Source organism: Podarcis erhardii, assembly GCF_964252035.2.
Source record: "Podarcis erhardii genome assembly, chromosome: 6".
NCBI classification, from domain to species: domain Eukaryota; kingdom Metazoa; phylum Chordata; class Lepidosauria; order Squamata; family Lacertidae; genus Podarcis; species Podarcis erhardii.
The window spans coordinates 296,379-320,946 of record NC_138510.1 but is presented as its reverse complement, the minus strand read 5'-3'; the positions used below and the strand labels follow the sequence as shown (position 1 = coordinate 320,946).

General features: G+C 59.5%; 1 protein-coding gene across 4 annotated transcripts in view; it reads right to left on the bottom strand.

Annotated features, from left to right (window-relative positions):
- Positions 1-24,286, bottom strand: part of CDH22 (cadherin 22) — an 89,312-nt gene extending 65,026 nt beyond the window's left edge. Inside the window, exon 1 of one of the 4 annotated variants that reach the window (XM_081867653.1) lies at positions 24,215-24,286. The gene's annotated coding sequence lies outside the window, so the exon portion shown is untranslated. Of the gene's footprint in view, positions 1-21,170; positions 21,262-21,550; positions 21,919-23,266; positions 23,343-24,214 lie in introns of those variants that run through there. The other 3 variants (XM_081867650.1, XM_081867652.1, XM_081867651.1) reach the window with 3 other exon arrangements.
- Positions 24,287-24,568: the final 282 nt, after the last annotated feature.

The window sequence follows — 24,568 nt, the reverse complement described above, 5'->3', positions numbered from 1 at the left end:
CGGGCAAGGAATGCCAACACAGCCTCTCCCCTGTCCTTGCAGCTCCTCCAGGGTGGCATTGGGCCACCTTTGTGCCTTTGTGCACCTGGGGAGGCTGCAGGCAAGGAATGCCAACACAGCACCCCCCCCCCAGTCCCTGCAGCTCCTCCAGGGTGGCATTGAGGGGCCCAAGAGACTCCCTCAGCCTCTGCCAACCCCACACACTCCCCACAAGAAAACGAGAAGAGCCTGCCGGATCAGGCCCACCTAGCTCAGCATTCTCTTCTCACAGGGGCCAAGCAAATGCCTCAAAGGGAAGCCCAAACACAAGATCCAGCACAGGAGCCCTCTCTCCTCCTGAGGTTTCCCTAAGAACATGAAAAGAGGCTGCTGGATGAGGCCCACCCAGCCCAACCTCCTGTTCTCACAGTGGCCCACCAGACACCCACTATGGGAAACCTGCAAGCAGGACCTGAGCACAAGAGAAACTCTCCCCTCCTGCAGTTTCCCGCGGCTGGAATTCAGAAGCCCGGCTGCCTCCAGAGCAGAGCCATCATTGCGGCCAGTAGCTCTCGCTAGCCCCCCCCCTCGCCCTCCTGAATTTGCCAGCAGAGACCTCAGGAGGGACCCTGCCTGCCACTCTTGATGTTTCTCCGGCCCCTGCGGAAGAAGTGTGGCTTCCCCCAGACTCTGTTTTCCTCCAGTGCATTAGTGCGGGATCACAGCACTCTATCCCACTTAATGCCTCAGCAAGACCACCTGCCTGGCATCTCATCTCGGGGAGGCAGCCCGGCGCAGAGAGGCCGGCCGCCGACAGATCTCGCCGCGATGGGCCAAGGAGCCTGCATTATTCCAGCGGCAAATTCCTCTCTCAGATTGTCAACAGCGCAGCAAATTGCAGTGCCATGTAACTGTGTCTCCTCTCCTTAAACAAGATTCAATTCCACTTAACTCTCCCCTTCCTCGGGGAGGGGGGGGGGGACAGGACACGCAGGCCGGAATTCATTTCCCGGGATCTGCTAGGCAGGCACCGGCGCCGTTACCAAGGCAAGGTCCTTGGGAAACTTTATTATCACTTGCCACCTCAAAGCACCTGCGCAGGCAGCAAGGCGGACGCTTCCGCTGGGGTGGAATTCAATTTCTCCCCTGCCTCTTGCGAGGAGACGGAGCCACAAATGCTACAAACATCACAAACACACCCGGGGAGCAGGGAGGCCAGCGGAGGAAAGGGGCCTTGAACCCAGATCCTTCAGCATATACTGAAAGGGCCAAGCTGAAAGGAGCTGACCAAACCTCTGGCAAGGACCAGGTGGTGAAAATTAGCTCCTTCATAGAATAGCAGTTGGAAGGGACCCCCAGGGTCATCCAGTCCAGCCCCCTGGATTGCAGGAATTGCAGCTCAAGAACCCCTGACAGGTGCCATCTGGCCTCTGCTTAAAATCCTCCTTCGAAATGCAACCTGGCACATTCCCCGCCCACCCACTCCAGAGCAGGTAAGGAACTGTTCATCTACTGCCCAGTCTTGCTGGGCAAGCCACCCACCCCCCAAAATAACACCCCAACTATAGATGTGGGGAGCTAAGCCTGGCTGTGGACTCCTGCAAGGGGCTGGGCTCAAAATAACAACTCCTGCCTAGGAGGCAGCAGGCAAAGGGATGTTTCCGTGAGGTGGACCCAGTCCTGCCTTTGAAGCAGCTCAGAAGAGAGCCTGGAAGGGGTGCAGAAGAGGGAGACCCAGGGCCTGGAATCCACGCCTGATGAGGAATGGTTGAGGGAGGTGGGAAAGAGGAGACTGAGAGGCGACAGGGGAGCCACATTCAAGCATCTCAAGGGCTGCCGCAGAGAGAATGGAGCAAGCTTGTTTTCTCCTGCTCCAGAAGGGAGGACCCAAAACAATGGTCTCAAGCGATGAGAAAGGAAATTCTGTAGATTCTCCTTCCTTGGAGGCTTTGAAGCAGAGGTTGGATGGCCCTCTGTCTTGGATGCTTTAGTGAAGATGCCTGAATGGCAGGGGTGGGACTAGATGACCCCTGGGGGTCCCTTTCAGCTCTAGGATTCAGCAAGTCGAACCCTCTGACATGACTTGCCAGCCAGAGGGTTGAGTGCCAAACATGCATGGCCGAGGGGAGGCAGAGGGGCTCACTCCTCCCCGACCCCCCCTTCCTTATTACTGCCTCCCCCCAAAAGTCTTTGTCCAGGGACCAGGCGGAAGCAGCAAAGAACAAAGACCCCTCCGCTAATCTCCTGCAGTTTTAATAATAAAAGGGACCAAAAAAGCCCATTGTACTTATTAAAAGTGTAATCTCTCCTGTCCTTGAAGTAAATCTCCAGCTTCCTTTCTCCGGCTCCTTGGAATTATTTTCTCGGCAGGGGGCCTCCTCCTCCTCCTCCAAAGCTTTTCTCCTCAGCTGGGTTGGAACAGACCAAGAGGTGGGATAAAGTCCCTTCCAAGGAGCCCCCCCCCCCACCTGGTCCCACTGCTTCTCCTTGCTGAAAGATGCCGAGCCAGAATCCGTCCTCCCTCCCTCCCTCCTTGCCAGGCAAGTTGCCTTAATGCGAAGTAAGTTAATTATCAGGGCTTTGATGGCCCCCAAGTAGTAAGGAAGCAGGGGAGGAGGGTGCCCCCCCCACAGCTGGGGAGGAGACCCCTCCTGGTCACAGGGGGAGAAGCAGCAGGAGGTGTTTGTTAAAACTCTCACACAGCCACTGTTTGGGGAATGTATTTCCAACTCACAATATTTCTTTTTCAGATCTTCTTTGGTCCGAGTTTCAAAGAAATTTTTAATTGCAAAAGAAAATCTCGGTGTCTCCCTGGGGGGAAAAGAGCTTTTAGAGCCAGAACCGTCTCGCTCGGCAATAATTCTCCTCCAAATAGGGAATTTTCATGCTTCAGCTACACGGATACAATGCTTTAATTGGCCTTTAAAGACGTAAACTTGGGCAGGAGGCAGAGGAGAGCGAAGAGTCACCTGTACACTCTTTGTCCTACGAAGTGGGAGAAACTTTCCAGGAAGGAGGGGGGACCGGGCAAAGGGGGCACCTCAGAAGGCGGGGGGGGCAAATACAGCTCTCCCCCACCCCACCCCGGCTTCTCGGTCTGGCCCTCAAAACTCTCCCGAGGCCACACTCTCCCTGGCCTGCCAGGAAGGGGCCTGCGAACCACAAAAAGAGAATTCCAGAAAGGGGTCCCTGCACCACAGGAACCACAAGTGGCCCCCCAACCTCTGCTTTGAAGCCTTCAAGAGAGGAGAGTCCACCACCTTCCGATGGAGCCGAAGAGCTCTTGCCCTCAGAAAGCCCTTCCTGAGGTTGAGATGGAATCGCCTCCATTGTAAATTGAATCCATTGAATAATCGTACAGTCATGGAATTGTAGAGCTGGAAGGGACCCGAAGGACCATCCGCAATGCAGGAATCCAAAGTGGCAGAAAACAAGCTTGCTCCATAGGAGAGCTCCTCAGGTCCTGGAAGGTGTGTTTTGTGTGTAGGAAGGAGCTGGCCATGCAAAGCGAAGACTTGCGAATGGAAGAGGCCCCCATCCAGAGCAGGCCAGTGGCCTGTCCAGTCCAGCATCCTTTTCTCTCAGTCGCCCCCATGGGACACCCACCAGGAGGACCCGGGCGCAAGAGCACTTTCTGCCCTCTTGGGGTTCCCAGCAGCTGGCGTTCAGAAGCATCGCTGCCTCCAGCCAGAACTGCTCTGGGGCTCAAATTCCACTTGCAGGTTTCCCTACAGGCTCCTGTGAGACATGGATGTCCGACCCTTGGCCTCATCCTGCAGGCTCTGCCTAGGTTCCTATACTCCCCCCAGTGGCTTCAAAATTTCAGCAGCTCCCTGCGCGAAGCCAAAATGTGGCCCCCACCCCACCCCACCTCTCCCCACCCCTCCTTGTTGCAGCGCCTAGTGCAGGTAAACCTTGCACTAGCCTCAATCCCCCCCCCATTCTACAGGGAGGGGGCCACGGACTGGGCTTCTCGTGAGCCACCGAGAGCAGAAGCTCCAACGCTCAGTGCAAGCCAGAGGGAAGCCCAACGCAGCCCTGGCTTGGAAGGCAGGCAGGAAAGGGGGACAAAGGCTGTCCAAGAGGAAGCTAAAATATTCAGAGAATGAAAAGGACAGATTAAAACACGAAATGGATTTCGTGCCCCTTGACAAGCGCAAAAGGAATTGGCTTCTTTTAATCAAATGTTTGGCAGAAAGATGAATTATTTATCGTCCAATATGGCCTGGTTAAATAGAAAATGGACCCGTGTTCACAGCTTGGGTGCCTGCAGTTCCTCACCTCTGCATGCCCCCAGATTCCTGCAGGGGGGGGAGCAGAGAGGAACTCAAGCCAGGCAAGGGGTGGGCAACCGTCCCCAGCTCCGCAGTGCACCGCCCAGGCTTCAAGGTCAGAGGTCAAGGTCACGGCTGCCCCGTGCGGCAGAGAATGCACAAAGCCTGCGGCTTCCTCCTCCAAAGACTCCTGGGAACCGTAGTTCACCCCCCCCCCAGTGAGCTGCAATCCCTAGATCAAAGCGCAGCGCCCGGGAGGGACCCAGAGTCATCCTTCTCAGGGGAGGGGGAACATCTCCAGCCCAAGGGCCCCATCCCCTTCTGGACAGCCTTCCCAGGGTCACATGCCAGGGTGGGTGAGGCTAGGTGCAAAAGGGGTGGAGCAATGAAGGCAAATGACACTTTTTATGGCAGGTGATGGATGGGGGGGGGGAGTAAAATGTTAACTAGCTGGTCCTGCCTTCCAGCGTGTCCTGGGTCTTCGTCAGAACGTGCCATGGGCCCCGGTGGGCCCCCAGAACCTGAAAACTGCAGAGGGGGTGGCTGGTGAGGAGAGCCACCTGGATCAGACCAAGGGGGGGGTCTGCTGGGCTCAGCATCCTGTCCTCCCAGTAGCCCACCAGCAGCTCCCCTGGGAAGAAGCCCACCAGGAGGACCCAGCAGAGCAGCTGGAGGCAGGGAGAGCTGCCAACTGGGATGGCTTTCCAAGAGCATCAGGCAAATCCATGATGATGGAGGAGGAGGAGGAGGAGGAGAGAGGGCTCCCAGTGGCTCCCAGTCAGGATGGCTTTGCTCTGTGTCTCCACGGCTGGAGGCAGTCAGGCTCCTGAATCCCAGAAGCTGGAAACCCCAGGAGGGGAGAGCGGCTCTTGCGCTCGGATCCTGCTTGTGGATTTGCCAGTGACATCTGGTTGGCCCTTGTGGGAACTGAGTGCTGGACTAGATGGGCCCCCTTGGGCCTTATCCAGCAGCCAGGCTCTCCTGGTGTTCTGAACTGGCCTTCTGGAGTGAGAGAGGAGAGATGCATCAGGACTTTGGCTCAGGAGCAGCCACAGCTGGCCAGGTCCAGCTCCTAAAAATCCTTTCCCCCCCCCCCCAAAAAAAAATCTCTCTCCCTCAGCATCAAACAGCCAGAGGATTGACATGCTAGCACTATTGGGGTGGGGGATGTTCTGCCTCTTCTAAGCTACCAATCCCCCCCATGCACCCCCATTCTTTGAAAAGCCCACTCCCACCCCATTGCCAGGGGGTCAGGTGAAGGAGAGGCAGAGACCAGCCAGAGACAGGCAGGGTGAAGACCAGCTGCAGATGGAGGAAAGGAGGGAAGGGCAGCCACTGCCACCCCCCACACTTTGGCAAAGATGCCCTCCAGCCTCCCCTGACTTCCAGGCCAGGGGCTTGTTGGCTCTCAAGCCAAACTCCCAGGAGGAATGACCCCCCAAGCCCTCTATGCTGTGGGCACAGCAGCCCCAGTGGCCGGCCCGGCTCCAGCCCCACAGGGCCTGCTCTCTTCCCCACCCCCCACGAGCATGGCCAGGGGCCTCCCTGGTGGCTCCATCGCCATCCGGCCCCAACCTAACGCAATTCACGTTTCCATCAAGTCACCACACATCTGCATCATGCATCATTTCCAGGGTTCATTTGGCATGCAGCAAACTTGCAGGACGTTGCCTTCCTGGCAGTGGAATCTTAATTGTTGACTTGCAGCAAGGCGGCTCTGTGGGCACAAGGCAGGAGCAGGCAGGCAGGTGGAGGCGTTGGAGGGAAAATGTCTGGGGGCAGGAGGAGGTGTCATGGATACTTGGGTCGAGATTCCTGCATTGCAGGGACTTGGACTAAATGGCCCTGGGGACCTCTTCCAACTCCACAGCTCGTATGATCCTCTGATTCTTCCCCAGCAGGAGCGAGCCAGAAGGGGCAAGTGCCACCCTCCCCCCCCCCAAGGGAACCGGAGCAAGGGCTGCCCAGGAAGTCAGAGAACCCTTTCCGGGTCAGCTCTGGTCCTGGCTGTTGCTGGAGCAGCCACAGAGAGGGTCAGGCGGGTGCCAGGCAGGCGGGAGAAGGTGCCTCCCCACCTGGGCATGGCCAGCAAGACAGACTCCCTCTTCCTCATCCTCGGGCGGGAGATGGAGAATATGAGAGGAGCCTGTAACCTCAGGCCAGTGGCCCACCCAGTCCAGCCTCCTGTTCTCACAAGGGAAACCCACAAGCAGGATTGGAGGAGAGTGTCTTCTCCTGGGGCTTCCAGCTAATGGCATTTGAAACCACTTGTGCCTCCAACGGGGGGGGGGGGCAGGCCCATCCTGGCCAGGAGCCTCGGATCTCTTGATCCTCCTCCATGAATTTGCCTCTCCCTCTTTTCAAGTCATCAAGGTTGGTGGCCATCACTGCGTCTGCAAAATCATTCTCTCTCTTACCACAAGGATGCGGCTAAAGCTCCAACAGTTGAAAAACACAACGCTAAAAGCAGTTGGAACAGATTTCAGGGAAGAGAGCAGGGTGGGGGCCTCAAATGCATTCAGCTCAGAGTTACTCTAGAGGGATCCACTGAAATAATGACTGAGTTGAATAAGTTGATTTCAATGGGCCCATGAGGAGTAAAACTTACACCTCCCGTTATCTCAGGGGTCAAAGGTCAGGGGGAAAGGTCACTGGGATGCAAGGGGTCAGGAGGAGACCATCCAAGTCAGATGATCACCAAGATTCTGAACTGGACCCAGAAACAAACTGACCACCAGCCCAGCAGACACCCAAGAACCACCCAAAAGGTGACTCCATGGGCAAGCGCCCAGCCACGCCCCTCCTGCCTCATTCTGGGCCAACTGAAGTTTCTGGTCAGTCTTCAAGGGCCGTCCCATGTACAGCGCACTGCAGCAGTCCAACCTGGATGGATCCACAGCAGGCTGGATCTTCTGGGGAACCTCCAGGCTCCTTGGACCACTCATGGCTGAGCTAGACATTTGGTGAGGGGTGGGAGCAGGGACCCCACAGAAGCCAACTTCTTTGGCCCCCGAGATGCCCAGTGCCCTGTTGGGGGGCGGGTCCCAGCCCCACCCAGGAGTCTTCCAGGCCCCCAGCCAAGGAGCCGGCGACTGTCAGGCATGTGGAAGAATGAAGGTAATTAGCCGCTTTAATGCCAGTTGCAGCCTAATCTTTCACACTTAGGAAAATTGTTCCAATGATTTTCTTATTTTCAGGGGAACTCATTAAATAAGAATTAGAAACCAGATACGATAGTAGATAAAAAAATTAGCTCTGCCGCCATATCCTGCCAAAACAGGGCAATTTGGCTGCTGTCTCCTCCTGGGTCTCCAGAATGGGAGGGGGGCCAAGCGGGGCCTAGCCAGACATCAGCCCGTCTCCAGAGGTTAAGGACCCTCGGGCCCAAAGTCCTGCCCACTCGCCCCAGCCTAGGCCTTGGAAGTTCAGCAGCCAAAAGGCCCAGAGTGCTTGCCAAGAGTGGTGCGGGGAGATCTGGAAGCAGGGGCCTCTGAGCACCTGCAGAGTGCTTTCCTGCAGCGCAGAGTTGGCGGGTTTCAGCCCACCCAAGCACCCGAGGGACGAGTGGAAGGGGACCAGAGAGTGGACTCAGGTCTGCGTATGCCCCCCATGGACGCCTCCGCCTGCTTCTCCCCTCCCCCTCCCCCCCCCCCGGGACTGGGGGTGGAATTAGAGATCCTGGTGTAGTTACTTGGAGCCCCAGGGCGGGAGTTCTAGCTCTACAATTTTATGAGTCTATGAAACTCCTTTTCCCTTTTCTCATTAGCAAAACTGGGCAAATTGTTCATCCATTCACGTCTGAACATTCGTCCTCTGTGCCAAGATGCCACCGTGATTCCTCAGGCAACATGGATTGACCTCTGCCTTCGCCAGTGGGGGGAGCCAAGGAGAAGCCCCCCCCCCCAGCTTCCTCCTTCCAAGCCATGGGGAGGGGAAATGTCACGCAAGGCAGGCTGCTGGGAATTTTCTTCCGCAAAGTGTTGGTGGGGAGTCTTTGACTGAGGAAACTGGGGGGTGACAAGCCCAAACACCCCCTGCTGCTTCCCAGATCAAAGGAGTGGCTCCCCACAGCTGCTGTTGAGTTTCCAGGGAAGCCATGGGGGGCGCCAGCCACAGACCTCCTGAGCTACCGCAAAACATGGGATTCGTGGTTGGGATCCATTGCTAGCTTTAAAAAAAGAAGGAAAAGGAAATCCAGATTCTGTGCCAGGTGCCAAAGAGGGCAGCCCAAATCACTGAAGTTCCCCCGCCCTCCCACAAGGAGGACAAGAAACTAAGTTTTAATTTGGGGAGGGATCCAAGGAGGGACATGATGGGAGAGGCTTGATAAAGTTATGAGAAGTGTGAAGACACAATTTTTCTCCTGTTCTAATAGAGGGACATGGGGTGGGGGGTGCTCAACGAAATAAGACTAGCAACATATCCAGGACTGGCAGAAGCAAGAACTCGTTCAGCCGTCCTAGTCGGGGCTGATGGGAGCTGTAGTCCAAAGCACCAGGATGCCATCAGGCGGCGGAACAGGAAGCCTGCTTTGCAAAAGTTAAGGTTTGCCAAACTATTCTGTGAAACACCTTCCACCCTTGCTTCCCCATTAAACCGCTTGACTGCCCCCGAATCACCATGCTGGAATTGGTGTGGCCCTCTACTGGCAGCTGCGCTAACTGCAGCATGACGACAGCCTTACATTTTTATATATATAGGAAGAAAAATAAGGCAGTTTGTTTACTTCCACTTTTATATCCCACCTTCCCTCCTCCAAGGACCTCAGAGTGGCATGTATGGCTGTGCTCCTCCACATTACATCCTCACCACAGCCCTGTGAAGTAGGTTAGGCTAAGTCACTCATGGCTGAGTGGGAATTTGAACCCTGGTCCATCTCTCTAACCACCACACGAAGACCAAGGGGGGGTCCATCTAGCCTTGCCTCCTGCAAGAGCCGACCAAATGCCTCAGGGAGAAAAGCCCACAAGCAGGGCATGAAGGTGAGTAGTCGCCATAGCTACATTGAACCTCCATGGCCAAAGGCAGTCTACCTTGGAATAGAGGTCTCTGAGGACAAACTCCCTGCAAAGCACCAGCCTTCCTGCCCTGCTTGGGGGATTTCTTTCCTGCTAAAGGGCTTTGATCCCATGGCCAGCTGGAAGAAAAGCCCCCCACCCCACCCATCACTTGCAGGTCTGAGACAAAGGCTGAGCATAGAAAAATCTCGGGCCTGCAGAGTGCTGGATTCTGTGTGTATTTATACCTACAAGCAAAAGGTGTCCTTGATTTTCCTTTCCACACAGAGAACTCCAAAGCAGCCAACGTCAGTCAGGACAAAAACACCAAAGAACAGCACCAACAACTCCAATTAAAACAAAAAAGATCGAAAGAGCAGATAATTGTTATGATTTTTTAAGGCAGAGCTGAACCTGGTTAGTAATCTAAAAACCATCTCACACCTGCGCAGTGGATGGACTCGGCAGGACGGCCAGGCGCAGGCAGGGTGGGCTCAAGAAAAGCCCCCTGGGGCTCTTTCCAATTAAATTCAAGTGTTTCTTTCATTATTAGAAGGGGGCAAAAGGAGGGGTATAAATCTTTAAAATAAAGCGACCTCCTTCAGTAAAAGGGTGGCAGGTCCCTGATGGGTGGAGGTGGCCCTTGAGGGAAAAGGGCCCTTGTAGAAAGGTCAACCCCCGATGGCGTCTCCAGGAATGGAGGGGAAGACCCTCAAGGCTGAAACCCCGAGGCCAAGCGCTGCCAGCCAGGGTCCACAACACTGAGACGGGTGGGGCAATCCAGCCCCCTGCATGGCCTCGTCCTCAGCCATTGGGGGCTTCGATGGATAAGCAGCTGGCCTTGGGCAGCAGCCTCAGCCTCTGGGCACTTGCCCACGATTTATGCACGATCCCAGGTGCTAATCCCTAGAAAGGATGGAGGGTCCCTGCAAGAGGGGCTGGAGCTCCGGGACAGAGGCCTTGCTTTTCAGAAGCGGAGGCTGCAGGCTCAATCTTGGGCATCCACTCCAGGTTGAAAGAGAAATCGTGGAATGGTAGAGTTGGAAGGGACCCCCAAAGGTCATCCAGTCCAACCCCCCGTGATGCAGGAATCTCAACCAAAGCATCCCTGGCAGATAGCCCTCCAACCTCCAAGGAAGGAGAGTCCACCACCTCCCAAGGGAATCTTGTGGGCCAGGCAGGGAAACAGGCGCAAAGGCCTGAGGGGCTGGAGCTGCTGCCAGTCTGAGCAGACTGCCCTGGCAAGACTGGCCCACCAGACTCATAGGGTTGTGAATGCGGTTTGGGCTGTAGGCTGAAGACAGCCAGATCCGGGCCAAGGGGTGCGGATCCTTGCGGCCTGAAGGAGCCCATGACAACCAGGGCAGGGGGGGTCTGTGGCAGCGCCCGCCCCCTTTCCCCTCCACCGCCCGCTCTCCAGCACATCACCTTCCTCCTTCCCAGCAGCTGCAGACGCCCTGCGCACTCCTGATGCAAGAAACAGGCTTTTAGCGTCCTGTCTAGTAGAATCAAATTTTTATATCCTTTCACGGCCAATAAATCCAGCTGGGAGAGGAGAGGCAGAAGGGGCGTAAAAGCCCTCGTAAATGCTGCCAGCAGCAGAGCGGAGGGGGCCCCTCCCAGCACACACACACACACACACACACACACACACAGCGACTGCAACAGCTCCATCGCCCGCGCGGATCCCCGATAACGGCGGCAAATGCTTACACCCCTCTCCCGTCTCATTTTCCCAGCTTGATCTCCGCTGTCGCAGTGTGATGGTTTCACCCCATTAGCCTTCCTTAAAAAAGTGATCCCAGCCCCACGCCTCTTATTGCCCACATAAATCAGGTAGCTGGGAATACAGAGCACCTTTAAATAAACAGCTGATGGAAGTGAAGTTCCAGGATCATTATTAATAGCTTTCCATTTCGGCGGCCACTGTGCTGTGACATCCGTCCCCGGGAGAGAACGCTCCCGCCTCCCGGCCCCCAGTGCGGCCTGTCCCCCGAGGCTCCAGGCAGGAGGAACGGCTGCACCCGCCCCTTAATTGCACGGACCCCGTCCGCTAACGGAATGCTAATGCCAGCCAGAAGGAGGAGAAGGGTCTGCGGAGCAGGAGACGGGGGACCCTTGCCAGGCCTCCGAGGCAGAAGAGGAGGAAGAGGAGGAGAAAGCCCCCCTTGAAGCAGGGGTCCTCCCTCCCCCCCCCCCCCCGTCCCATACCAGGAGGACCAGGGGTGCTGCTGCTCCTCACCCAGAGACGAGGAGAGAGTGTGCAGACTGAGGAGGCAGAACCAGCCCCGCTGAGGGCAGCTGCTTTTACCTGACCGGATCCAATTTATTTTTCCCCAGCCAGCCCCAGGCAGAGACGGAATCGATCCCTCAGCCCTCTCTCCGGTAATTAGCCAGCTCCCCTGGGAGAAGCCAGCAGGTGCTCCCCAGCCCGGAATAGCAGAGAAGGGCTGGGCAAAGCGGCCTGCCAGGAAAGCAGCCAGTGGGGCAGATCTGGGGTCCAGCAGGAAGGAGAGAGGCCCAGCAGGCAGCGGATGCCAGGACTGAAGCGGGGAGGGGGGCATTTCCAGCCACAGGACTCCCAGACACATAGCCTACCTTCCTCTTGAACCTCATCAGCCCTCACTTGGAACAGCCTCCCATCAACAAACACCCCCCCCCATTCCCCCTTCCTAAAGATTCAAAGCATCTCAAGCCAAGCAGAGATGAGGCTGGAGAAGACACCAACCACTAGCCCAACTCCTGGCTACTGAAGAGCTGGAGAAACCCTGGACTCCATGCCCTCCAGGACCCACTGGAATCTAGGGCAGCCCATTCTCAGAGGAGCTTGCACCAAAGAATGGGCTTTGAGGCAAACTGGGTGGCAACCCCTGGCAGAGGAAGGCCTGGTCTGCCTGGCGTAGCCACCAGTCAACTTCCCTCTGCCACCATCCTGTGGGGCTGGTGCAGCTGCTGCATCTTCTTCACTCCCTGGTGCACACCTGGCTCCCGAGGAGACCATGCAAGCACGGAATGGCAGAGCTGGAAAGGGCCCACATGGTCATCCGGTCCACCCCTCTGCAATGCAGGGATCTCAGCTCAGGAATCCCTGCTAGGTGGCCACCCAAGCTCTGCTCCAGCACCAGGAGGACTCCATCTTGGGGCGGGGCAGCCAAGTCACCAGGCACCCCTGGCACAACCACCTGGGCACTCGGCACCTCAGGTAGCCCTCTACACCTGGAATGGGGCAGCAGCAACCGAGAGCCAGTGGGGTGTAGTGGTTAGAGAGTCAAGCTAGGGCCTGGAAGACCAGGGTTCAAATCCACCCTCCTCAGCCATGCAACTCACTGGGTGACCTTGGGGACCAGTCACCGCCTATCAACCTACCTCACAGGGTTGTTGTAGGGATTAAACGAGGAGGGGGAGAACCATGCTTCCCCTCCCCCTTGAACTCCTTGGAGGAAAAGGTGGGATTTGAAAGCCGTCCATAGATAAAAGCAATAACAGCCTCGCAGCAGAACAGGCCTGGGAAGTACAAGGGGGCCCACCAGGCAGCAGCTGCCATCTTGGCACAGGCTCTGCCCGGCCCGAGCCCCAGGACTGCCCCCTAGTGTTCTTCTCCTTCTGGGGCTGGCAGGTGGACCTTCACAAAGCAGAACCCTTGAGTCCTGTGCGGTGGTAATTGATCTCTTGTGATTTCCATCACAGCCACCTGAGGGGCACTTTGGAAAATCCTAAATGCAAGAGCACCCAAGGCAGGCTGGGGGACAAAAAGGTAGGTGTGGGGGGAGAAGGGGAGGGAGGGGGCTGGAGCAGGAGCAGCAGCAGCAGCAGCAGCAGCATGGTGGGGGGCAGAGATGCAAAGAGGCAGGAAGTGTGTGCAAGGCGGGAGAAAGGCTGCAAGGAAGAGGAGGAGGAAGGTGGGCTGAAGATGGGTGCCAGGCAGGTGCCAGCCTGTGGAAGAGAGATATGTGACCCCAGGCACCACCCGCCCACCTGATTGGCATTGGCAAGGGAGCAGCAAACTGCCCTCCCCAGCCCGGCCCCTGGGCAATGCCAGCAGGAAAGGACAGCCCTTCCAGGCAGCCCCATCCTCAAGAGAGAGGGGTCTGCTGAGACAGGTGGGCAGCTCAGCCTCCAGCCCCCTCCCCTGCCTGCCTGCCTGCCTGCCTGCCCCCCCACCCCCAGAGGTGCAGCCTTTCCTTCCCGCCCTCTCCAGGCATCGCAGAGGGAGAGCATCACGGAGGCGATTCTTGCCGCCTGAGCACCGTGCGCACACATGCACGCCAGACAGCAGCCCCCCACTCCCCGCACGGTCCTGCCTGCCTCTGCCTCACACACTTTCCGCCTCTTTGCAATTCCGCTCCGCAGGTTGTTGCTGCCTCTGCTTGCTCGCTGGTTCGCAGTGGCTCCCTTTGTTCCAGAGGCTGCTGCCGCTGCTGCCTCCTCCTCCTCCTCCTCTGGCTGCTCTCACCTCCCTTGTCCCTCTTTAGCCTGTTTGATGAGCAGAACGTCAGAACTCTTTGCACACAAAGCAGCCAAGCAGCCGGCCTCCTCTGAAGGGGAAGGCACCTGAGAAGAACCCCCCTCCTCTCGCTCTCACAGCCGCAGCAGCTCTACCAGAGAGAGGGGAGCTTCGGGTGCCCACTGCTGGGGGCAGGACAGGCGGGCAAGAGAGGCAGGCAGCCCACCCCCACGAAGTGCGCCTCCTGCAATGGGCCACCAGGAGGCACAAGCTGCAGGCAGCATCCGAGGCTGGCAGGTCTCCCAAGGACACAAGAAGTCTCCTGTCTCTCTCGAATATCTGGGGGGGGGGCTGGGAAACGGAAGACCCCAGAAGCAGCGGAAGAATGCCACATGCCCAACCATCCCCACCAGCTGACACAGTCATATGAGGTACCAGCACCCCATTTTTCTGGGTAGCGTCCTCCAGTATAGCTGCCCCCACAGAGAGCAAGCAGGCGGCTGTCAGCTGAGCCAGGCAGCCAAGCCAAGCCAGAGGACCCCCCACGCCAACAGCCACAACTGCTCCACCATCTCTCCCAGCATTCCCACAGCGCCCTGAGCACCGGGGCAGACGGAGGCCCTGACCTGCTCAGACCCCACACGGAGTGGGAGAGTGGCAAAGGCGGGGGGGGGGGCAAGGGAGGCCTCAACTGTTAGATCCACGGTAGTTAACAGCTTAGCTAGATCACGAGGCAGCAGCCTAGGCATTTCCTTGGGGATGTGTCCTGGTTCCAGGGCTGATCATTACGGAGCCCGCAAGCCAAGCCAAGTAAATTCAGACAGGATTGCAGCCCCTTTGGAGGACGGGGCTGGAATTCATAGAAGAACTTCGTGACTTTGAAACGGGGAGGAATCAAGAAAATCAAGGACATGAGCAGGAATGCAGAAGCAGAACAGCAGCCACCCTACTTGGGCTGGGTGAGCCGGACTGGGAGTCCCCACGGCTGAGTTGTACAGGAACCCCCTTTCCGAGCAGGAGTCCACGCAGCCTCCAGCCGTCCCCCGCACAAAAGCAGCTCCTGCTAGGTCACAGATTTATACAGTGGTACCTCAGTTTACAAACTTAATCCGTTCCGGAAGTCCGTTCTTAAACCGAAACCGTTCTTAAACGGAGGTGCGCCTTCCCTAATGAGGCCTACCGCCGCTGGTGCACTTCCACCGTTCAGCTTCCGTTCTTAGGCCGAGGTAAAGTTTGCAAACCGGGACACTATTTCCAGTTTTGCAGAGTTCGTAAACCGATTTGTTCTTAAACAGGGCTGTTCTTAAACTGAGGTACCACTGTACACTGCTTAAATATGAAGGCTGCCATTTACCCTCCTTCTGCAGAAAGTTCCAATATGGGAAGACCCAGCTAAGCAGCCCCAGGGGAAACGGGCCCCACTTTGGAATAATAATGCAAAGGCTCCTGCAGTGGTTTTTGGACTGGCATCACAATGAGAGCAAGCAAATGTGCCTCCCCAAACCACAATGCCCCAGAGAGGCGTCAGGAGGCACCGGGGTGGAGAAAACATTTGGAGCAAATGGGGGGGGCAGCCTCCCCTTTCCTGCCTGCTTTCCCCCTCCAAACAGCCCTTGGCCAGGAGGCTTCACCCGGGGGGGGGGGAGGAAGAGGGAAGCTGGGAGCCCTCAGCATCTGGGGACCAGCATTTGCCTGCAGTGGGTGGGCTGCCCCACAGCCTGCCAGTGATGCTTCCTGCAAGGGATGGGGCAAGAAGGAGAGACGCTGCTGCCTTGGAAGGTTCATTAGGGTGTCTGCTGGGATCAGAAAGGGGTGCCCCTCTTGCCCCCCCAACCCCTTTTCCCCTCTGCAGAATCAGGAGTGACAACAAAAAGGCTCCTGGGATCTTAAAGGCCAAATTCCCCCCCCCCAAAAAAATGCCCCTTTCTCCCTCCCCAGTTCCTCAGTGCTGCACCAGGCGCCCAGGAGGGCCCAGAGTTTCCAGGAGGGGGGCTGTGAGCTGGGGGCAAGAGCTTCGGAAAGAGGCCAGCACTCAGCAGGCCACTTACTGGAAAGCATCCGCTCCAGCCGCCTCCCTGCCCCCCTCCCGGGGGGAGGGGGGAAGAGTGCAGGTCGCCAGCCTTGGAGCAGACCCAGCCTGGGCAGCTTTGCCTGCTGACGGATCCACTTTTGGCTGTGAGGAGAGACTTTGCCTGCCGTCCAGCACTAATTACCCAGAGCAAGGCAGCGGCAGCCTGGACCGGCCCTGGCTCATCAGCTCCCAAGCGAGCGAGACAGCCAGCGAGAAAGCGGGGGGCAGGCCAGTGACCCTCCGGGCAGCTTGTTAGCAGGCACTGCGGGTCACCTGGCCAGAGCACAGCCGCCGCCAGCTCTGCAGGACAGCTGGACTGTGCTGGCAAAGGGCAGGACCACCTTGTCAGGGTGGCATCTCTGCCCCGTCCTGGCTCCTGAGGGGGGAAGCCCCTGGGGTGCACAGCAGCAACTGCATAGGCCTGGGACAGCTGCTGCTGCAGCTGCTGCTGGGCTCAAGTCGCCCTCTCTTCATCAGGAGAGGTGCTGGCATTCCAGGGCCACAAGAGGCTTACGGACCCAGGAAGACGGACCTCTCCCTGAGGAAACCCACAAGGTCTTGTCCAGAATAGCAGCAAGAGATGGGCCTCTGCATCCCCAGCCCCATTTCACGCCCAGGGTGCTCAGGCACCCAATTCTGGCCTGGGGTGGGAGGGAGAGGAAACTGTTGCACAGAGGGTGGGGCCTGTAGAATTTCACCTTCCTGGGTTTTCAGCAGAACATGGGGAGGGATTCGGAAATGGAGAGAGCGGTCAGCAGGGACAACTTCTGGGGCAACGGCGATGTCATCAGGTGGCGGCGCCCCATAGTTGGGACAGGCCTGTTGAAAAGAGGCAGCGGTCCCTTTGCTCCCCAAAATGGGCACTTAGCTCAGAAAGTCCCAGGGGCACAGACTCAGGCAGAGACACCCACCCCCCACCCCTCCCAGCAGAAAGCTGCTTCTTCCTGAGACAGAGACCAAGTGGGTCTATTGTTTGCGGAAGAATGAGCTGAACCTGCTGCTTCTGGCAGCCCCCCCCCCCCAAGCCCAGGAAGCAGCGAGACTTGGCTCGTTGCCTGAGCATGCCTTGCAGTTGCCATAGGGATGCCACAGCCGCCACAAAAGGGGCTTCCAGAGGCAAGCCAGCCCAGCCCTGGCTGCGTGGGGGGGGGGGTTGAGGCTCCAACGGGGCTTCACAGGACAGGTAGGGGGGCACCCAAATGCAGAGCCTGCCCACCCTCTGCCTCCCCCAGGCACCGTGTTGGAGCCTCTCGGAGAACAGGCTGGGTGGGCAAAGGGGGCCTCTGGAAGAGAGTGCCCTTTCTGCCCCAGAGCCACTGAGCCCCACGGCACAGAGTCCAGTGGGGGAAGGGAGCCCTCCGCAGCCCCAGGCCTGGCCAGAAGTCTGCCACTCTGAGCTCCTTGATGGAAAGGGTGAGAAATAAACACAATAAATAAACACGAAGCCTTCATCCAGAGCAGAGGCCTCCGAGAGCAAGCCAAGGCCAACTGGGGATCTGACCGCGGGGTCTGCAAGCAGCATTCAGCCAGGGAATGGGCCGCGGGGAGGGGGGTTCGCCTTACAAACATCACCACACGCTCCAGGTGCTCTTCCCTTGTCAACTCCCCAGCAGCCTGACCCTAATCATGCTTATTGCCATGAAACTTACTCAGAATCTTAGAATCGTAGGGTCTGAAGGGCCCCCTAGGGTCATCTAGTCCAACCCCCTGCAATTCAGGAATACCGGTAAGTGAAGGCACTTGGCTACCAGGGTGGTCAGAGATGGCCAGGATCCAGGCACAAGAGAGGGTTGCTGATGGCTACTAATGGTTTTTAAACATATTTTATACATAGTTTAATTCTATCAATGTTTAATTGTATTTGAATGATTGGTTTTTCTATGTTTTTAGCAGTTCTTGCAAGCCACCTTGAGTCCTGTCAGGGGGAAAGGTGAGGTATTAATAAAATAAAATAAAATAAAATAAAATAAAATAAAATAAAATAAAATAAAATAAAATAAAATAAAGACAGGATGAGTATGTTCTGTCTCCACTGTTGGAGGCAGCAAAGCTTCTGAACAGGGCCTTTCCTGTGCTGGCTCCCCTTGTGGAATGCTCTCCCCAGGGAGGCCCGCCCTTCCTTGCAAGCCTCCTGAATCTTGCTCCAGCCTGCCTCTCCCTCCCTGCCTTTTCTACCTGCCTGCTCCCCGATTCCAGCACCCCTTCCTTCCATGGAGGGCTTTTGGGCTCACAGCATGGCAGCCAATCAATTCTCCAGCTAACTCTGGCCCTTGGGTTCCTAATGTGGCCCTCAGCATCCGTGGCTCTATGGAATCATAGAATTCTAGTGCTGGAAGGGCCATCCAGCCCAACCCCCTGCAATGCAGGCCTCTCAACATAGGTCAATCAACTACACAGTCATATTTACCGGTAGGTCCCCACCCTAACTTTCGCCTGAGTAACAGACTCCTTGCAAAGTCTCTTTGCAAGGCATTATGCAACTTGCGCTGCTTCTGCAACCAGCTGCAAAACATGTGCCCATTAAGCCACAGGTTTGTGGCTTTCTGTGGAAGCAGAGGTTTCATGGCCCCCCCAAGCAGGCCAGGTCTCTCCCCCCCCCCCCGAACCCTCCTTGAGATTCATGGGAGAACCGCAAGCCATTCTCAGGTCCCTCCCCAAAATCCTGGCCACCTGCTCCTTCTCAGGACAGCCCACAGTCCACCCACCAGGGCCCAACCCCTCATACCTGCCCTGCTGCTCTTGGTCCCAGCCCTGCTCAGGCGGGCACTGCCAGGGCTCCTGCCAGCCTGCTGGGTGGGGTGCCAGACCCAGTGCCCTGGAGCCCCAGGCTCTCACCAGGAGCTTCCCTGGAGCCTTCTCCAGGGATCTCCCCCCCCCCCCCGCACACACGCTGGGGACATGCAGCTGCTCCCCTCCTGGGGATGGAGGAGAGCCCCCCCCCCTGCCCAGCCCCAGCCTGTCCTGCTTAAAGAACCCCAAGTCTTTCCTGTGAACTCGCCACTCCCTGACCTCCTGCTCTGGAGCTTCTTCCTCACCCGCTTCAAGACGGCAACAATTCTTCAAATTTATCACCCAATATGAATGATTCAGGAGCAGGCACGGCGCCAACATCCTCTCTTGTCATTTGGCTGAAACTCTGCAGAGTCTTTATAACCCACAAGGGCCCCCCAGCGTGGTCGTCAGCGGGCCAAGGACCCAAATGGAGCAGGAGGGGGCAGGCAGCCTCCCCCTCCCTCACCGCTTCTCCTTCTCAATGCCTCCTGCAGGATGCTCCTCCGGGGCCCAGACTGGCAGCCTCTAGAGCGGCTCAGCACCCCCATTTCCCCCAGCACCTAGACTTGCAGAGGACATCCAGTCCAACCCCCTTCAATGACAGGGACCAGGTGGGCTGAGAGAGGTTGAGCGGCCGCCGTCTGCCCAGGACAACCCACTGCTGGAGCAGAACATCAGAAGACCCAGCGGGACCTAGTCTAGCGTCCTCTTCCCATAGCGGCCCAACGGGAAACCCTCAGACAGGACCCGAGTGCGAGAGCCCACTCCCCTCTGCAGTTTCCAGCAACTGGGATTCAGAAGCATTTACAGCCTCCAACTTGCCAGCTCAGCTGGGGTGGGGGCAGCAGTCTTCTGAGACTGAGGGTCCCCCACATGGCTTTCCTGGTCTGGGGGCAGGCTCCGGCTCCCCTTACGCCCCCCCCCCCAGGCTGATCGATTCACTCAGAGAGCCTGAAGCATGCCCTGCCCAAGGAACAATTCTTCCCATGCGGGGACTTCTAAAGCAACAAGAAGTCACCCAACATGAATGCAAGGGAAGCATCTGCCAGTGGTCAGGAACAGGAGAAGCCAGGAGAGAGGAAGCACAGAATTGCACAGGGAAGGGGAAAGGAGTTTCTGCCAGCTCATCAGAAAATGGCCCTGAGCAACTGTGCCCCACTAGGCTCAGCACCAAAGCGCAGGCCCTGCTCCCTCCCACTGCCCTGCTCCCCCTCCCCTGCTGGGTGCCACCCACCCCTCCATCTCGAGGAGCAGCGGGCATTTGCCAGCACTGCTTCTGCCTCTCCCAACTCCCCAGGGACCCTTCCCCGTGTGGCTTCTGGCAATTGTGCCTCCTTCAGCTGAATCGCTCCCGTGGGACTCTTGCAAAGCCTGAAGCCCAGAGGGAGGAAGCCCCAGGTGGGCATGAACAAGGAAGCCTGGGACGGCTGCGCCCACACAAGAAGCACCCCCAAGCCCCCTCTGAGAGGGGCGAGTCTCCCCGCCCCACGAGAGATCACTTCCAGCCCCAGCCGGGGGGGGGGCACCTTCGCTCAAGCGGCACAGCCAAGCAGGCCAGAGCCACTTGGGTGCCTCCTTGGGTCTTGTGAGCGGAAGAGTTGTCTGGCTAGAAAGCGGCCTCCCAGGCCCAACAGGATAGGAGCCCAGGGAGCAGACTTGAGGCGAGGCCAGACTGGCAGCAAGGGCTCCCTGGGCTTCAGAGAGCAGTCTCTCCCAGGCCTGCCGGGGGACCCCAGAGGCTGAACCCAGGCAGAAGAACACAAGGAGAGCCTGCAGGATCCGGCCAGGGGCCCATCCAGCCCAGCATCCTCTTCTCACAGTGGCCAACCAGATGGACCAGAGCACAAAAGCAGCTCTCCCCTTCCGTGGTTTCCAGTCTCGGTTTCCAGAGGCAGTGCTGTCTCCAGCTGTGGAGCACCTTCTACATGCCAGGCCCCTGCTCTGTCCCTGAGCCACAGCCCCCAGGCAGGCACAAAGACACACTGCTGTGTGTTCCCAGCACCTGAGAATCAAAGATTGACTGCCTCTGAAGATGGAGGCTCCTTTCAGCTCCGCGGATCCATCACCACATTGTTCTACCGCCAAGCACAGCGCTCACACTGGTGATCATTGCAACGCATCCCCCCCCCCCAAGCGCAAAGAACAGAGCAACAACACTGTGCAAGGGGGGGGGGTGCTGGCGGGTGTGGGCAGGCACGTGCGTGGACACAGCCACACACTCTCTCACACACGTGCCCAAGCACACACACGCGCGCACAGCCCCTCAGCAGGCAACAGACCCCATGCTGGAGCCCGCCAAAAGAGGCGTTCTTATTTATTAAATTTATATCTGCCGCTTTCTTCCCCGCTGCCTCATATTAAGAGCCTGACTCTGGGAGCCAGAAGCGGTCCAGTCAAGGACTTCCTCCTGCCCGCCACTCGGAAGCCGAAGGGGGCAAGCCAGCAGCCCCCCCCCCAGGGCACGGGAGCTACATGAGGGGCGCTGCAGCCTCCCCTTCCCGCTTCTGCCATTCCAGGAAAGACCTGGAGAAGGCACGCTCGCAAAGGCAAACCCGGCGCCCAGAGAGAGAGCCGCCGCCCTCCTGCCCCCAGCAAGGCCCGGCCGGGGGGCGGGCGGGCGGGCAGCCACTCACCCATCCAGGGGCAGCCGCCGGAGAGCGGCCCGGCGGAGCGCGGAGTTCCCGCGGCCGCGCAGAGTTGATCCGCACCCAACTTGGCCGCCCGCTGCTGCGCTCGCACGCCCAAGCAGCGCCAGCCTCGCCGCTTCCGCGCCTGCCGGTGCACGAGCAGGCGTGCCCCCGGCAGCACCAACTCCCAGCTCCACAGACACCAGCGCCCCACAAGCTGTGGGGCAACGGGCTGCTCCAGGCGGGGGGGAGGGGGCCCCCTCCTCCAAGGAAAGCCGCTCTTCCCCCTCAATGTGAGGCGGGTGTCTCTGGAAGGAGCAGCGGCAGGTCAGCCAAAGCAGCAGCCTCCCTCCCCCCTCCAAAAAAATGTGCTATTTTCCCCCTACCGAGACCGGGGAGCGCTCCGAAGGGTCTCCTCGCGAGGGTCCAGCAGATGGAGGGAAGCGAGCGGACTCCGAAGCCCCGCAGAGCCCGGCAGCTCCTTGCCAGGAGATCAAAGTCAAATTCACCAGAAACCGATTAAAAATAAACATGGAACGGCTTGGTCTCTGCCTCTCATCCGCACGTGCGGGGACTGGGAACATCCACAGGCGGGGACGGAGCGGGGAGAGGAGGGCAGACCTGGACGGGGATCGTGCGTGGGGGGGGGCGTAAATCCCCCCTAGACCTCCGCAAGAAGCATCCCCTGCAATCCAGGTGAGGGGTCCTGGTGCTACCTGGGCGGCACTGCAGAAGACTTGGAAGTCTCCAGCGGGGGCGGGCGGGGGTCCCTCTCTGGCCACGCTTGCTCAGGTGAAGAACTGCCTGGTCCTCCTGCCCACAGGACCCCCCCCCCGACCAGGACTTGCTCCTCTTCTTCGCCAGAGGAAGGGCCCCCCAGAGACAGCACATGCAGACAGAGAGAATGGCTCAGTGGCCCCCTTCCTGGGGGGGGGGGCATCTGCTGACCAGTCCAGCCCAGCGCCCCCCAAAGTGGTGCATCGAGGGAGAGTGGGCCCTGCCACAGTCAGCCCCCCCACACACACCTTTGGCTGGGCACACTTTAGATGCCCCACCCTCGCTAAGGACTCCTCCCCAAAATTACTTTCTCCTAACTGTGGGGTGCGCCCCCCCCGGAGAGCAGGGGGAATCCCAAAGATGCCCCACAGCATCCAGAGAACCAAATGTCCCAAGGAGACGGCCCCCCAACCTCTCATTCCCCAAAGAATTGTGAAGGGGCGTCCCAGAGTCTAGGTAAGGCAGGATGCTTCTTGTGGGGGGGCTCCTGGTTATGCAGGGGAGGGCTGGCAGGGTTCCTCCCTCCAAGGCCCAAAAACACCCCATGGGAGGCGGGAGGGGCAAGCAAGAATTCCAAAGGGACCCCTCCCGGCAAGAGCCCCGGAACCGACCCCCTCGATCGCGCTGGGACATCCAAACCACGGCAAGCCGGCCAGGACCCTCCCCGCTTGCGGACCCCCCTGTTCCGCCCATGTCCCCCCAGTCTGGGCGAGGGTCCCTAGCCAACCAGCCGGGCTCCGGCCTCTGCTGGGCGACCGGAGGCGGGACGGGGAGGGACGTGAAGCGAACCGTGGCTGCCGTCGGAACAAGAAGCGAGCTTTCGAAAGCCGCGGCTCCCGAGCGAGCGAAGGCAGCGTTTCCAGCCCCGCGACACCCCTGCGAGGTAGGTCCGGCTGAGAAGCAGCAGTGGAAAGAGAGGGGCTTTTAATCCAGGCTTCGGGGGGACCCTCCCCGCAGACTAACGGGGGCCCCACCCGAAGGCCTGGCACCGGAGCGCCCGGTTCTTCTCCCGAGGCTACCTGGCGGCGGCAGGCCCGGCTAGGGGCGCGCGGGGAAGGCGAAGGGTTCCCTCCACAGGGGCCTCGCGCCTTCCCGAAAGGGGGCGCCGCCCCGAGGGACAGGGGCCCAGCGACGCCCCCAGCCCACCAAGGGGCCTGGGGCCGTCTCCTCCGGGAGCAGCGCCGGCGACGAGAGCGGCGGAAGCGGCGCCAAAGTTTGCCGAGCGGCGGCGGAAAGTTGCGCTCCTCGGCGGCGGCGACGCCCTCCGCTGCTGCCCGACGGGGCGGGCGCCCACCTCCCGGCACGACGGCGGCGGCTGCTCTTACCTGGGGGGCGGGCGATGCTCCGGCGACAGCTCCTCTCGTGGCGGCGGCATCGGCACCGGCTCAGCGCCGCGGTGGCGGCGGCGGCGGCGACGGGCGGAGCGCGAGGCGAGGCGAGCTGCAGTCGGCGCGGCGCGAGGCCAGCCCTCCTTTCGCCTCGCCCAGCCCCGGCGCGGCTGGAGCGCGCAGAGCGCACGGCCCGGGGATCCCCGAGCCCAGCTTCGCCCGCCGCCGGGGACGAAGGTGGCGGCGGCGCGCGGAGGAGGGAGCTGGGCGGGCGGCGGGGCGGCACCCGGCACGGAGCCCCGGGGACGGGTGGGGTGGCCGGGGCTGGCGCCGCCGCAGGACGAGCAGGAGGCGGAGGAGAGAGCCTCTTGCGCCCCGCTCCGGCCCGGCTTCTCCGCCGCCCGGGGCCCTTCTCCGCCCGCCCCCCGCCCCCCGCCCCCCGCCGGCAACCGGAGGGGCTGCGCCCGCTCCCTGGCGCCCTCTGGCGCCGACGGCGGCTCTTCCACGGCGGCTCTTTGGCTCCCTCCAGCGGCGACGGGGCGCCGCGCTGCTCGCCTTCGTGCTCTGCCCGCTGTGCCCCGTCGAGCCCACGCGGCGGGCGCCCTCCCCGTCGCCAAACAACCCGCGCTTTCTGCGCAAAAAGAGGCTGCCCGGGTGCACAAGCTCCTCCGCCTGCTCCGCTCTTTCAGCGCGGAAAGCTGAGCGCTCTGCACGCGCTCAAGAGCACGCCCATCATTCTTCTTAGGGGTCCCAGTCCGCGCTTCCTCGAGGGCTAAGCGCCCGAGGGTGTCGGGCGGGACGGAAACCGAGTCTTTCATGGGCGCCGTGGCCGAGAGCCGCCTCTGGCGCCCCCCCCCGCCCCCAATCTCTCTCCTCCGGACCCCCCAACGGCAGGAGCAGCTGCCCAGTAGCAAGACCTCTGCCTGTTTCTCCAGGGTTAGTTACCTTTAAGGACGAAGCAAGTAAACGCGTGTCACGCGGGAACGGCGGCAGTGGAGCGCGGCTTGGCTGCCCAGTGTTGATTCTGCGTCACGTGTGAACGGTGCTTGCCGCGCCGTGGGCCAGGAGCGGGTCGGGCCAGGCGAGAGGCCGCTCACTGCCGGTGTCGCAGCGCCCCCTGCGGGCACAAGGACAACGAGCCTGTCCAGCCTCCTTTCCGCGCTCTGGGGCTGCGTCTCCTTCGCGGGCCAGGCGGGAGCCACTCGCCCTCCGACGGGGAACGCAGCGCTTCAGTCCATGAGGGTAGCCAGGAATGGGGGGGGGGGGAATCAATCCCTTTGTTAGGGGGGTCTGAAGCTC